The 13,286-nt window shown below is 46.2% G+C and overlaps 1 long non-coding RNA gene across 1 annotated transcript; it reads left to right on the top strand.

Moving 5' to 3' along the window:
- Positions 1–1,591: 1,591 nt before the first annotated feature.
- Gm39174 lies at positions 1,592–11,765 on the top strand. Its single transcript, XR_870423.1, has 3 exons — positions 1,592–2,201; positions 7,831–7,962; positions 10,536–11,765. It is a non-coding gene; the product is annotated as a predicted gene, 39174 (long non-coding RNA).
- The last annotated feature ends 1,521 nt before the right edge of the window (positions 11,766–13,286 follow it).

Consider the following 13,286-nt stretch of genomic DNA (forward strand, 5'->3'; position numbering starts at 1 on the left):
AATGTCCTGTCCAGAGGAGTCTGCGGATGTCAAAGCTCCAGCTAATAGAGGGTTGCTTTGAACCGTCGCCTTCAGGAGAAGCCTCCCAGAAGGAGGGTGTTCTGAGCACTCTCTCTGCCTCGCAGGCATTTCTGGATAATTGTGGTGAGGGTGGTCTGTATCTGAGAGCCGCTGTGGCCGCCTGTCATGGCTAATCAAGGGCAGTGAGGAAACCATCTCTCCCTGAACTGCTGGCAGAACTCCATTAAATGGCAAAAGGTAGAGCAGAGCGGTAGGAGCTGTTTGCCCGGCATTTTATACATCCCCTCCCCGCTCTCGCACATGTCCTAGCAACAAAAATGATCTAACTTATTACCCACCTTTCCTAATTGCACACAAAGCAATATAAGACAAGCAGAAACACAGAAAAAAAATCTCATTCATAATAATTAATAATAATACCTCTAGAGGCCAGTGATCTGAAGTTCTTATGTGCCAGAGATAACTGTCTCCCAATGTCTATATCTACCAGAGGATTAAAAATATTTCGGATGAAGCCAAATGCAGAGGCAGATACATAATCCTAACACGTGGGAGGTGGAAACAGGCACATGACAAGTTCAGGTCCACCCTCAGCTACACTGGGAGACGTAAAAGCTTTCTGGTGGCACATGCATGCCTTTAATCCCCCAAACTGAGAGGGAAGTGGAGATAGGCACATCCCTGGTCTGCGGAGTGAGTTCTAATAGAGCCAAGACTGCACAGAGAAGCCCCATCTAAGGGGAGTGGAGTTGGGGGTGTGGGGGATGATAAATCCTTATAACAGAATCCAGGGGATTCGAGGAAAGATTTTCTTGCTTTTAGAACTAGACAAGTTTTATCATTTGAAGTCGACGTTTTTAAAAACAGTAAGGCCACTCTAAAAATGGTAGTTTTCTAAGTAATTAGCAGGACAGCTGAGGAAGAACAGAACTCAAGTGAGGAGTTCTGTGCAGACTCATGGAGTCTGGCGGCTGCGGTGATTGGCTGTTTGGCTGACTAGCTGCAGAGGTGCGGGCAAAAACATCCCCAGGCCCAGGACTTGGGGCCCGATGCCATTTACAGGAAAAGATAGCACATTGGCCTACACAAGAGCTCTAGGGTTCTAGCCAACACTCTTTCAGGTAGCTGAATCTCAGTGTTTACCATGTGTTGACCATGCATTGGAATCTCCGCTTCAAACAGATACTGTTGGCCAGACACCAGACTGAGACTGAGGAAGCCCTCTTCAACCAGCCTCAAACTGAATGATGGGCTTCGGGCACCTGAGCCATGTACACGTGACCTACACTTGCTAGTGCCTGCTGTTGATATTGCTATCCCTTAGAGCCAGAGTTACTTTAATGTAGAAGCCTGGTCCTTATGGAGGTCAAAGAATTAAAAGTTCTTGTCTTTGACCAAGTTGAGTTAAATATTTCCATTGAAAATTGGGAAGGAGGTCCTTTGTTGGTCAAAGAGAAAGACATTATCTGCTCATGACTAAGGGAGTGTCTTAGGGTTTCATTGCTGTGAATAGACACCATGACCATGGCAACTCTTATAAAGGAAAACATTTAATTGGGGCTGGCTTACAGTTTAGAGGTTTAGTCCATCATGGTGGGAAGCATGGCAGTATGCAGGCAGACATGGTGCTGAAGAAGGAGCTGAGTTCTCCATCTTGATATAAAGGCAGCGGAAGGAGACTTTCACACTGGCCATAGCTTGATCATAGGAGACCCCTAGGCCCGCCCCCATAGTGACACACTTCCTCCATCAAGGCCACACTTCCTAATAGTGCCACTTGATATGGGCCAAGTATTCAAACACATGAGTCTATGGGGGCCACTGCTATTCAGACCCCAATAGGGAGGGAATTACTTTGTGAAACCCAAGGAGCTCTGGCCCTAGAGACTTACTTTGTTGCTCATCAGCTGCCAGGTCTCCACTCTCAAGCACTGTGTTCCTTCTTAAGCCAGGTCCACATCTTGCTCGCTGTTGTTCCTTCTACTTGCAAAACAACTACAACAAAACCTCTCTGGAATGTGAGTAGCCCCGAGCTTGTCATCCTCCCGTCTTTCCACTCAGTGGTGCCGACCAGCCTCTCTTCTCCTGTGCACCCAGTGTTTCGTCCACTTCCAGCGTGAAATGGATGAAACCGAGCTACTACCCCACATCCCTTAGCCACTCCCTCGAACTCCTCCCAGGTAAGGACCACGGTAATTCCTGTATGCCCTGACTACTCCAGACACCACCCATGATGTCGATGGGCAGTTTTACTTAGCATCGTCTGTAGTGTAGCCTGTGTTGGAGTGTTCCCTCTTCTCCAGGCTGAAGAGCATCCTGTTGCAAACGTGACACATGCTGTTTCTGGAGTCACCCACTAAAATAGACACTTGGGGTTGTTGCTTTTTTGGCTGCTGTTCTCTTGTGTTCCCTTCTATCTCCCTAAACCCCGAGCACCTGTGTGCATCCTCCCTTCGCCTGTCCTTTATTCCCCCCACCTCCGTCATCTTTGCTAAAGTTTATCTTTTTTTGTTGTTGTTATTGTTGTTGTTTCGAGACAGGGTTTCTCTGTATAGCCCTGGCTGTCCTGGAACTCACTCTGTAGATCAGGCTGGCTTCGAACTCAGAAACCCGCCTGCCTCTGCCTCCCAAATACTGGGATTAAAGGCGTGAGCCACCTCTGCCCAACCGCTACAGTCTATCTTTAAGCCAGCAGTTTTCCCTTATGTTTTGAGACAGGATTTCATGTGGAACTTGCTCTGTAGCTCAGGCTGGCCTCCAACTCTAAACCCTGCTGCCACAGATTCTCAATTACTAGGATTATAGGGAATGAACCAGCACACCTGGCTCTTTGTATCTGTGTGCGCTGTGTGGGCGTATGTATACCATCAGGGTTGCCTGTGTGTGTGTGTGTGTGTGTGTGTGTGTGTGTGTGTGTGTGTGTGTAAGTGGAAGACAATGTTAGATGTCTTCCATTCTGCACCTTGTTCTTTGTGTGAGGAGCTCAGCCATCTCAGCTAGATTGGCTGGCCAGTGAGCCTCCTAGATGTCTCTGCCCCTGCCCCGCCAGGGGTTACAGGCATGTTCCAGCATACCTAGATTTATAGAGTAGGTTTCAGACCCAGGTCCCCATGCTCACACGGCAAGTATGTCTTCACTAGCCATCTCCCTGAACCACACCTGGCCCTTAGCCTCAGTGCTGGGCCTTTGAGCATCCGCACATTTCTACACAACTTTCCAGACTGACCTGGGGGTCCTGCCTGCTCCACCCATTCCTCCAGCCTCCCCTGCTAGCTGATCTTTTCCTCTGAAACCCTGCCGCAGCAAGTGCCACCAGCTGTCTTCCTGGCAAAGTGCTCCACTCTGGTGGATGTCATCTCTTCCACTGCCTGGGCATGTACCTGAGACCTTTCATTTCCTGTGCCTTTTCCTGCGCTAACCTAATGACAAGGCCACGAGAAGCCTCACCATACCCAACTGCCTCTCCTTAACACATACTGTGCAGTTTAATCGATGTTTTTAATATTTCTACTTAAAAGTTACGGACCCAATTGCACTTCTGTTCAGCAAAGCAGCTGTTTAGGAGCCAACCTCCTGAATTTTTTTTAAATGTGTTTTGTGTGTGTGTGTGTGTGTGTGTGTGTGTGTGTGTGTGTGTGTGTGTGTGTGTGTGTAATCATCTGGGGGGGGGAAACAATTGTCATTTAGAATATAAGAGAAAAAAATCTCCCTGTTAGCATCTGGGGTTAATAGGCACATTTATCTTTGAGAGAGAAGGAAGATTACCATTTAAATGTCTTATTTTTTAACTTCTGTGTTTGAGTTAAAGTGTTCTTATATATATGGTTTTGAATTAGGAATTTGGCAATAACGGATGCTCTTGGCAAAGCACCCAGAATGATGTCTGTGCTGAAACCCATCTGATTGGAAGCTGCGGTAACCGTTTAGTCTTAAATCACCGCAGAATCTGTACTGCCGAGTGGTTCTTTATTTTAACTTTTGTTAATGAAAGTGATTGCATCTTGGCATGGCCTCAGAATTTAAGGGTGCCATTTGGTCCAGGTTTTAAGTAGGCATTTTGTTTTGGAGTCACTTCCTCCGCACAGTGCTGTGTGGCCTGATTCTTGCTGTATTTCTTCTGCCTTTTCCTGAATGAGCAGGCCATCGGTGCTGGTTACACAGCAGACACCCGACTCGGTGCCTTGCCCAGCGGGATACTCATACTTCACATGATATGAAGCAGTTTGGCTTTTTGTGTTTACCAAGAAGTGGATTGGCTGCCCAAAGATATTAGCAAAGATTCAGACCTTTCTCCTTCATTTTGTCTTCACTGGCGTTTACTTGATGTCAGGCTTGGTTTCCAGACTCTAGGTATCCCAATTACGTTAAATTTATTGAAATTATATAAGGTGTGTGTGTGTGTGAGTGAGAGAGAGAGACAGACAGACAGACAGAGACACAGAGACAGAGAGGAGAGAGAACAGAGATGGAGGAGAGAGAGGGGGAGATAAAGAGAGAGAGAAAGAGAGAGGAGAGAGAGAGAGACAGAGAGAGGAGGCCATAGTTAGGACCTCCATCTCTTGGCTATCCCTTTGATCAGGAGAGCAAAAGCTTCGCAGAACCCTTGAGCAAATACTCCCTTCCTTCTCGTTGGTCACAGCTAGCTTCCATGACCACTTATAGATGCAAGGCAAGCTAAGAGGCTGCTGGGTTCTACCATGGAGGTGGTGGAGAAGGTGAACAGGAGCTGTAGGGCATGGTAGTAGCCACTTCATGTCCTTTCACAGGACGTTGTGTCGTGGTTAATTGTATACTGTCAACTCAGATTCTCTTCACATCTCCTTAAAGTATTTGTTGAGATGAAAAGTGATACCCATTCCGTAAGGATTTTGTGTATTTTACATTAACTTTCAAGCTCCTTTGTGGACTACCTCATAATTTTAGATTATCATAAGAATTTTATACATACAGAGACACAGCATTTTTTTTTAACTTACACCACAGCCTTTGGTCTCCAGAAATTTGGTGTATATTTCCTAAGAACAAGGGTATTTTTACATATCATCTGAATATATTTATTGACTTTATAAATTTGATCAAATGATTTTCTTTGAAGTGTTTCCAAAGTACAGTCTCATTTAGAGCTTGGTGCTGCCTTTATTATCGTGTCTCTTTAGCCTCTTTAATATAGGACATTCCCACGGGGGGTGTTGATTCTTCAGAGAACTGCATCTCCCGTTCCTTTCTGTTCAAATCCCTTGGAATCAGCAGTTTTCAAAGTTTTAGTCTCCTGGTCCCTTTACAGTCTTAAAAATTATTGAAAATACCAGGGGACTTTTGTTTACATAGATTAGAGATATTGGTGTGCGGTACATTAAAAATTTAAATTTTAAGTGTTTTAATTCATTTCAGATAACAATGGCAACCCTTTTTCCTGCTAACACAAATAGTATGTCTTTATGAAAAAGGACTTTTGAATCCTTCAGAAGAACCAAAGATGTTTGGGAAAAAGAGTAGCATTGCCTTACATTTCTGTAGCTTAAAAAAAAAAAAGTGTCTGTTTTGTATGGCAGTTTCCTCTGGATTGAAATAGTCCTTCTTGGAGGGGGGAGAAAAGCTCACACACCTTACAAGAGGGAGGAAGTTCAGGAAATTACAAGACTCACATCACCACACTCCCTTGCCCTAGTGCTACATAAGCAATAACAACTGCTAGGGAGAGAGTCTCTCCAGCCTTTGGAGTTGCCTATAAGTTGTATGGGGAGCTCCAGGGACACACCCTCATGAATTGGGGTAGGCTTTACAGTGATGACTCTGCCTTTGAGTCACCCATACTCTTGTGACTTACTCCTCTCCTATAAGCCTGTAAGTAATACATGGGGTCACCAAAGTAGATTTAGATAAATTCTTTTCTATGATCTTCCGTTGGTGCCTTATCTGAGGTGAACAGATATTTGTTTACATCTTATCAGGAAAAGTCACCTGACAGTCTGGCTTAATAGACACCAGTTGGATTTCTAACATTTCATACTGCCTTACATTGAAATCTACTACATGTGCACACACACACACACATTGCTATGGTACATGTGTGGCAGTCAGAGCACAACTTGTCAGAGTTAGTTCTCTTCTGCAATGTGGATCCTGGAGATTGAACTCAGGTCATCAGGCTTGAATATAAGTAGCTTTGTCTACTGAGCTATTTCACCAGTCCTGTATTTTTTAACTAGTGTTTTTCATATGAATGGCATTATAAAGTGTGTTGATGGTTTATACTAGTTCTCTCTCCCCTTTGAATAAACTGGTTCAAATGACATGGATTACTCAAGTATTAACACATCCCATTGTTTGATGTTTTAAAACAAATCACTTTTGCAAATATCACCGGTTGAACTCATCAGAGCAGAGTGGCTAGTTTAGCTTGTAACTCAACCCCACAATGCTTTTCTTGAAAACAGCTTTTGTACTTGGCATCCAGCAGAAGGGCTTTATGCATGTTTCCCATTTCATCCCAGAAAGTAATCAAAAGCTAATGACACCACAACCGAAATTTAGCACCTTAGGGATATTCTTTCCTTCCCTGATGGCAGCAATTAAGAATCCATACCACGGGGGCTGGAGAGATGGCTCAGCGGTTAAGAGCATTGACTGCTCTTTCAGAGGTCCTGAGTTCAATTCCTAGCAGCCATATGGTGGCTCACAACCATCTGTAATGGGATCTGATACCTTCTTCTGGTGTCTCTGAAGACACCTACAGTGTACTCATCATATAATAAATAATAAATAAATAAATAAATAAATAAATAAATAAAATCTTAAAAAAAAAAGATTCCATACCACGTGGGGAACTAGGAGTAGCCACCAGAAAGTCCCAGATGCCAGGAAAGCAAGAGGCTCCCTTGACCCAATGGGGATGACATTAGCTGAAATACCCATCAAAGGGGAGAGAGAACCAGTAAAGACATATAGAGGTTAGGCATGGCACCCAGTTGAGGGATGGGCCCACCCACCCATCTCAAAAATATTAACCCAGAATTGCTCCTATCTAAAGGAAATACAAAGAATGGAGCAGAGACTGAAGGAAAGGCTATCCAGAGACTGCCCCACCTGGGGCTCTATCATATGCAGCCACCAAACCCAGACAGTATTGCAGATGCCAAGAAGCACTTGCTGACAGGAGCCTGATATAGATGTCCCCTAAGAGGCTCTGCCAGAGCCTGACCAATACAGATGCAGTTGCTTGTAGCCAGCCATTGGACTGAGCACAGGGACCCCAATGGAGGAGTTAGGGGAAGGACTGAAGGATCTGAAAGGGTTTGCAACCCCATAGGAAGAACAACAATATCAACTAACCAGACCCCCTAGAGCTCCCAAGGACTAAACCACCAACCAAAGAGTACACATGGAGGGACCCATGCTCCAGCTGCATATGTAGCAGAGGATGGTCTTATCTGGCAACAATGGGAAGAGAGGCCTTTGGTCATGTGGAGGCTTTATGCCCTAGTGTAGGGGATGTTTTAAAACAAATCACTTTTGCAAATATCACCGGTTGAACTCATCAGAGCAGAGTGGCTAGTTTAGCTTGTAACTCAACCCCACAATGCTTTTCTTGAAAACAGCTTTTGTACTTGGTTGGCATCCAGCAGAAGGGCTTTATGCATGGGTGGTGAGGCAGGAGTGGATAGATGGGTGGGGGAGCACCCTCATAGAAGCAGGGGGGAAGAGGGATGGAATGGGAAGGATAACATTTGAAATGTAAATGAACAAAATAACCAAAAAAAAAAAAAAAAGTCCATACCACAGCTTTTGATTTTGTGTGTTGATTTGTAGTGCCTGTTCAGGAGTGCCCCAAAAGTCTACCAAGGAGCCAATTCCGATGCAATCACACTAGGGTCTTTTTATTTAAGTTTGAGCTTGGGCTCCCGCTGACAGGAGCCCAGTTTCAAGCAAGCATTTATAGAGGTAAGTAAATAAGCAAGGGGGTTTGTAGCCTGGCACACATCTGATTGGGTGGGTGGGGAGGGCTATTCATGGAATTTTGTTGTTTTTTAAAATCATTGGCTGGTGCTGGGAGCCAAGCCATAAACTTCTGCTTTCCTCCTGATTGGTGCTTGTTAGGAAGTGAAGTGCAAGGGTCAGGCTTGTTAGAGAGAGTAACCTCGAGGCACAGGTTTGTTTGGGAGTAACCTGAAAACTGGTGCTAGGTGCTGGCCTGTTGAGGAGATGTTGACTTGTTTAACTTGAGTTGAAGTTTAAGTCAGGTCCTCTAAGATGGAGTCTGAACCTAAGATCTGGTCTCTCAGTTGCATTCGGCACTGTTTCCTTTCACCTCTGATTGGTTGCATCCGTGTCAATGACAGCATAGTGAAGAAGGCCAACACATGATACTGGAAATTAGTTCTGTAATGTAGTTGCCCATAAGAGTCTGTAGACCCGTGCACTGCAGGGCCCCTTGGAAGTGTTTCCAACCCAAAAGGTATTCATTGTTGACATCATCCCCTTTCTATTTGGGCATATCTGTAGTTAGGATAGAGTTCTTCATCCTCAAGGCTGTTAGGAGGTAGAGGTGGGGCCTCATGGGAGGAAGTCAGGGCGGTAGCCCTTTCTTCCTCTCCTTGCTACTGCTTCCTCTCCCACCAGGAAGTCCTGCTTTGCCTTGGGACCAGCTAACCATAGACTAAAAACTAAGGAGTGAGCAAAATAAATATTTTCTCTTAAAAAAAAAAAAATCTGCCAGGTGATGGTGGCACACTCCTTTAATCCCAGCACTCTCAGGAGGCAGAGGCAGGTGAATCTTTTGAGTTTGAGGGCAGCCCGGTCTACAAGAGTGCGTTCCAGGAAAGCCAGGTCTTGAAAAAAAATCTGTGAGTGTGTAAGTGTGTGAGTGAGCGTGTGTGTGTGTGTGTGTGTGTGTGTGTGTATGAATGTGCAGGGGTCTCTGTGTGTGTAGTGTGTATATGAATGTGCAGGGGGGTGTGTTTGTGTGTATGAATGTGCAAGGATGTGTGTGTGTGTGTGTGTGTGTATGAGTGTAAAGGTATACATGTGGCACCATGACCTGCTGTGGAGGTCAGAGAACAACCTAGATTAGTCAGAGCCTTTTTCTCTAGAAACAGAACTTCTTGTTATTCCACACTGTAAACTCCAGGCTAGCTGGTTCACAGGCTGCCAGGGCTTCTCCTGTCTCCACCTCCCATCTCCCTGGGCTTTCAGAGGGAGGCTACTTCATCCTGCCTCAGATGGGTTTCGTGGATCTGAGCCCAGGTCCTCACATCTGCTGGGCAAGCTGCAGGACTTTTCCCCAAGCCACCTTTGTCTCTTTAGGTTGGCTCTTACACTAGCAGTGATGCTGTTACAGTGGTGGAAATCTGACCAGCATAGTCTATCCTCCCCTGTAGTTCTAGCTCCCGTATTATGGTCCATACACAGAGTGTGATTAATATCGCCGCTTTAGAAAAGGGAAAGAAAATTAGAGCAACTTGAAATATACCGGGCCATCTCGGTTTGCTGCAGCTGAATAAATGAAACAGTCTATTACTGATTCCCACATTAGAGCAGCATAGGCCCTTCTTGTCAGTGCTCCTGGGTTCCCGTGTGTGTGAGAAGCAGTGCCATATGTCGAGTTACAAACTGTATCTCGAGAGCATGAAATATTCAGCAGCCCCAGGCAAACGGCTGCAATGCTGGGCTCTGAGTTCGAGTTAAAGCTGGACCACATGTCTCCTTCCCCTTGAAAAGAGACAACAGTTGTTCTTTCTGAGCCCCGTCGTGGTGGAGCTTTTAATTACCAGTGGCAGTCCTGGAAGAGGGTGGAAGAAACAGGGCGATTAACACTTGAGCAGCGCATGTCTGTGCTGATTTGCTCAGCTGGTTAGAGTGAGGACCAAGGAGTCTGAGGTCAGAGGCTGCAGGCCGACCAGGCATCCGTGCCTTCCTCCAGACTGCAGCCCCTGCCCTGTCAGCTGCTCCGCAGATGCTTTCTGCCTGCTGGAAAGGAGCCAGGGAGGCGCTAGCCAGGAGTCAGCACGGGCTCTTTGTGTTTAAAACCAAACAAAATAAAAACAGGTTCTCTAATGTACCACCCCCTGCGATCCCTCTCTAGGAGTATCAGACTTAATGATTTAAATTTAATTTGTTAGCCATTTGGTGGTTAGTTTAAAGAGAAAAAAAAGAGCTAACAACAAAAAAAGTAATGATTTATTAGGATTTTTATAACAAGCAACATTTAATATCTATTAATGAGAGTTCAAATGGATCAGCGATTTAATTTCTTAATAAAATGAATCAGAAAAGTGTTACTTAGAGGAAACTCCATACTGTGAGTGTGGTGCCTGCGTGTTTTGTGACCTTGATTCCCTGTGTGTTATTAAAAGAGACAGAAATGGAGGAGGAACAGTTCAGGGAGTTCCGACCAAGTGACACCTTCCAAGAGGGAGGGTTGGGCGGTGCTCTTGAGTTTTCGTTTGCTCCTACAGATAGCAGGACTAATAACCACTAGCTCTTCCATCTTCTTCCCACTCTATCTTCGCATCCAGGACAAGCAAGACTGGGGAGATGCAATGTGGCATTAAAAAGTTGTCACCTGTGATCCCAGCATTCCGGATCCTGAGTTCCAGGCCACTCTGAACGACATAGTGAGACCCTTTCTCAAAAAACACCCGATCCAACCAATCAACGTCGAAGGCAATCCAGCCCCTGCACTGCCCATCGGAACACCCCTTATTTGATTAAGTAACTACTTCTATTTCAAACAGCGGAGGGGAGAGCAGGAGGTAGAGAATTCACCAAGAGTCTCTGAGACTCTTGATGAATGGTGCGTGCATGCAGAAAGGATTAATGTGGAATTAGCATTTCCTGTCATCAGACTCCCTGGTTAGGCATCAACCGTCAAGGTCTAAGGGAAGAGGGGCAAAATGGACTGTGAGCAGAAGCTGCCAGGTTTTTAGTAAGAGGACAGGCAGGCTCTGAGCTACCTGGGGTTACGGCCTGGAATGTGGGTCTCAAAGCGACTACTGATCACAAGAGTAAGTCCCGTGGCTTGAGGGAAGAATGGCAACACGGTTTAATTGATTCAAGGATTAGTGCTTTTGCCACTGGTGCTGATGCCAGTGGACTCCAGAACACTGGAGGAGCTTTGGCCCAATTAGGAAGTCAGCTGGAGCCTCCTCCCTGTGCAGGCAGCCGTGTTACCTGCTGTCTGATGTTTTGCCAATGCGCTTCAATGCAATCACTCCGCGGCGCTGGGATGATGTTTCAATTTAGCCTGCTGCTCAGTCAGGACTCTTAAGAGCCTCATTGTCCCGGAGTGGGCTTCCTGCCTGTTCCCTCGCTCTTCCTGCCTCTCCTCTCTTGGACACAGCTGTGACGTTGCTCACTGGCCAAGTGAGTTGTCAGTGTCCCTGGGCTGTGGGTTGGCAGGGTTCCACTTTCAGAGGAGCACTGGCCAGCTAGCAGGGGGAGGATTGCAGGCTCTAGAAATGCAAGTCTTGTTATGTGGACTTCCAGAGTTCTCTGCATTGAGGGTGGCCGGCGTTCCACAGTTGTTATCAGAGAACGTTACAGCTTAGAATCTTGTCTTGGACATGTGGACAGGCAGAAAATTCAGCCAGGGTTAGTGCTGAAGGATGGGAGTTGGTGAGAGAGAATTTAGGAGTTGTGTTATGGTTTGTATATACTTGGCTCAGAAACTGGTACTTGGCTCAGAAGGTGTGGCTCTGTTGCAGTAGGTGTGTCACTGTAGGCGTGAGCTTTAAGACCCTCATCCTAGCTGCTTGGAAGTGAGTCTTCCACCAGCAGCCTTCAGATGAAGATGTAGAACTCTCAGCTCCTCCTGCACCATGCCTGCCTGGATGCTGCCATGCTCCCGCTTTGATGATAATGAACTGAACCTCTGAACCTGTAAGCCAGCCCCAATTAAATATTGACCTTCATAAGACTTGCCTTGGTCATGGTGTCTTTCACAGCAGTAAAACCCTCACTAAGACAAGATACTAAATGGACTGCGGACAGAGATAATAGATTTGCAGAATGTTATGATGCCTGGCATTTATAAACCGGCCACTTCACGCCCATGCGCGTGACAGTATCGTTCACGATAATGAAGAGTCAGAAGTCACCCAGGGGTTCCTGCCTGGAGATGAACCCTGAGAACATCGGGCTGAGTGAGAGTTACATAATGGGCTGAGTTTGTGATTTACAGGATGAAAGAGATGGGCCGGTTCCACACCAATGTATAGCGGAGTTATACTCCACTCAACTGAAGGCTTGGTGAATTACATGTTATGCATCTTGCCACAGCTGGAAACTAAACACTAAACAGCTGCCTTGCCCTGTAGAGTGGCTGAGAACCAGCAGTCTCAGTTCTGGACTTCCTCACCCATGCTAACCTCGGGACTTGCTCTTTGTCTACCTATCTTAGTCAGCTTGAGCTATTCTAACAGAACACCACTATAGCAGGCTTTGCCCACTGGCATCTGTTCACAGTTCTGAAGGGTGGAAAGTCTCAGGTCAGGGGCTAGCATAGCCAGGTCCTGCGGAGGACCCTCTGGCCAACTCATAGGTGGCCAATTTCTTGCTGCTGTGCTTGCATGACAGGAAGAGAGATGTGACAAACTCTCTGGTCTATAAGGGTAATGCATAAGTCACTTTTGCATGGCTGTGACTATATATAGTATCGGACAAACAAAATAGTAAGAAGAAAGGTTTATTTGGGCTCACAGTTTCAGGGGGTTTTGAGTCATCGGTGGGAAAGACCACAGCAGAGCAACACAGCTGTCAGTGGCAGAGGTAGAGGAAGCAGTGGCCCAGAAGCTGGGCCCATGTCAGTGGGTCCGGGAGCAGAGAGCATAGCAGGAAGCAGGGTCCGGACGTGTCAGCGGACCGTCATTGTTCGCTTAATGGGATCTGGGATTGACTAAGTGGAGGCTGAGGAGAGAGCAGTGCTGCTCTGCCTGTTTGTCTTCACTTCTTGCTGGTAAGCCTATCTACTCTGCTGCCATCCCTGCTGCTATGTTCTCCTCCAACATTGGTGTTGGCATCAGGACCTCCCAAACCTATGACATCACATAGGCAGCAGTGCGACCTGCAGACCAGTTGTCAAGACAACAGGCACCATATTCCCAGAATCCACTTGGCTCACCTCCCAACTTTACCTGCATCTTTTTCTTTACGTGTTTTCCCATATAAAAAAGGGGAATGCCTCTCCTTCTCTCTCTCTTCTCTTTCCCCCCTTCTCTTTTCTGCTGCCACCTCCCCGACTCCCCCCAATAAACCTCTTACATCTTACA

Source organism: Mus musculus, chromosome 8, assembly GCF_000001635.26.
Source record: "Mus musculus strain C57BL/6J chromosome 8, GRCm38.p6 C57BL/6J".
Classification (NCBI taxonomy): Eukaryota; Metazoa; Chordata; class Mammalia; order Rodentia; family Muridae; genus Mus; species Mus musculus.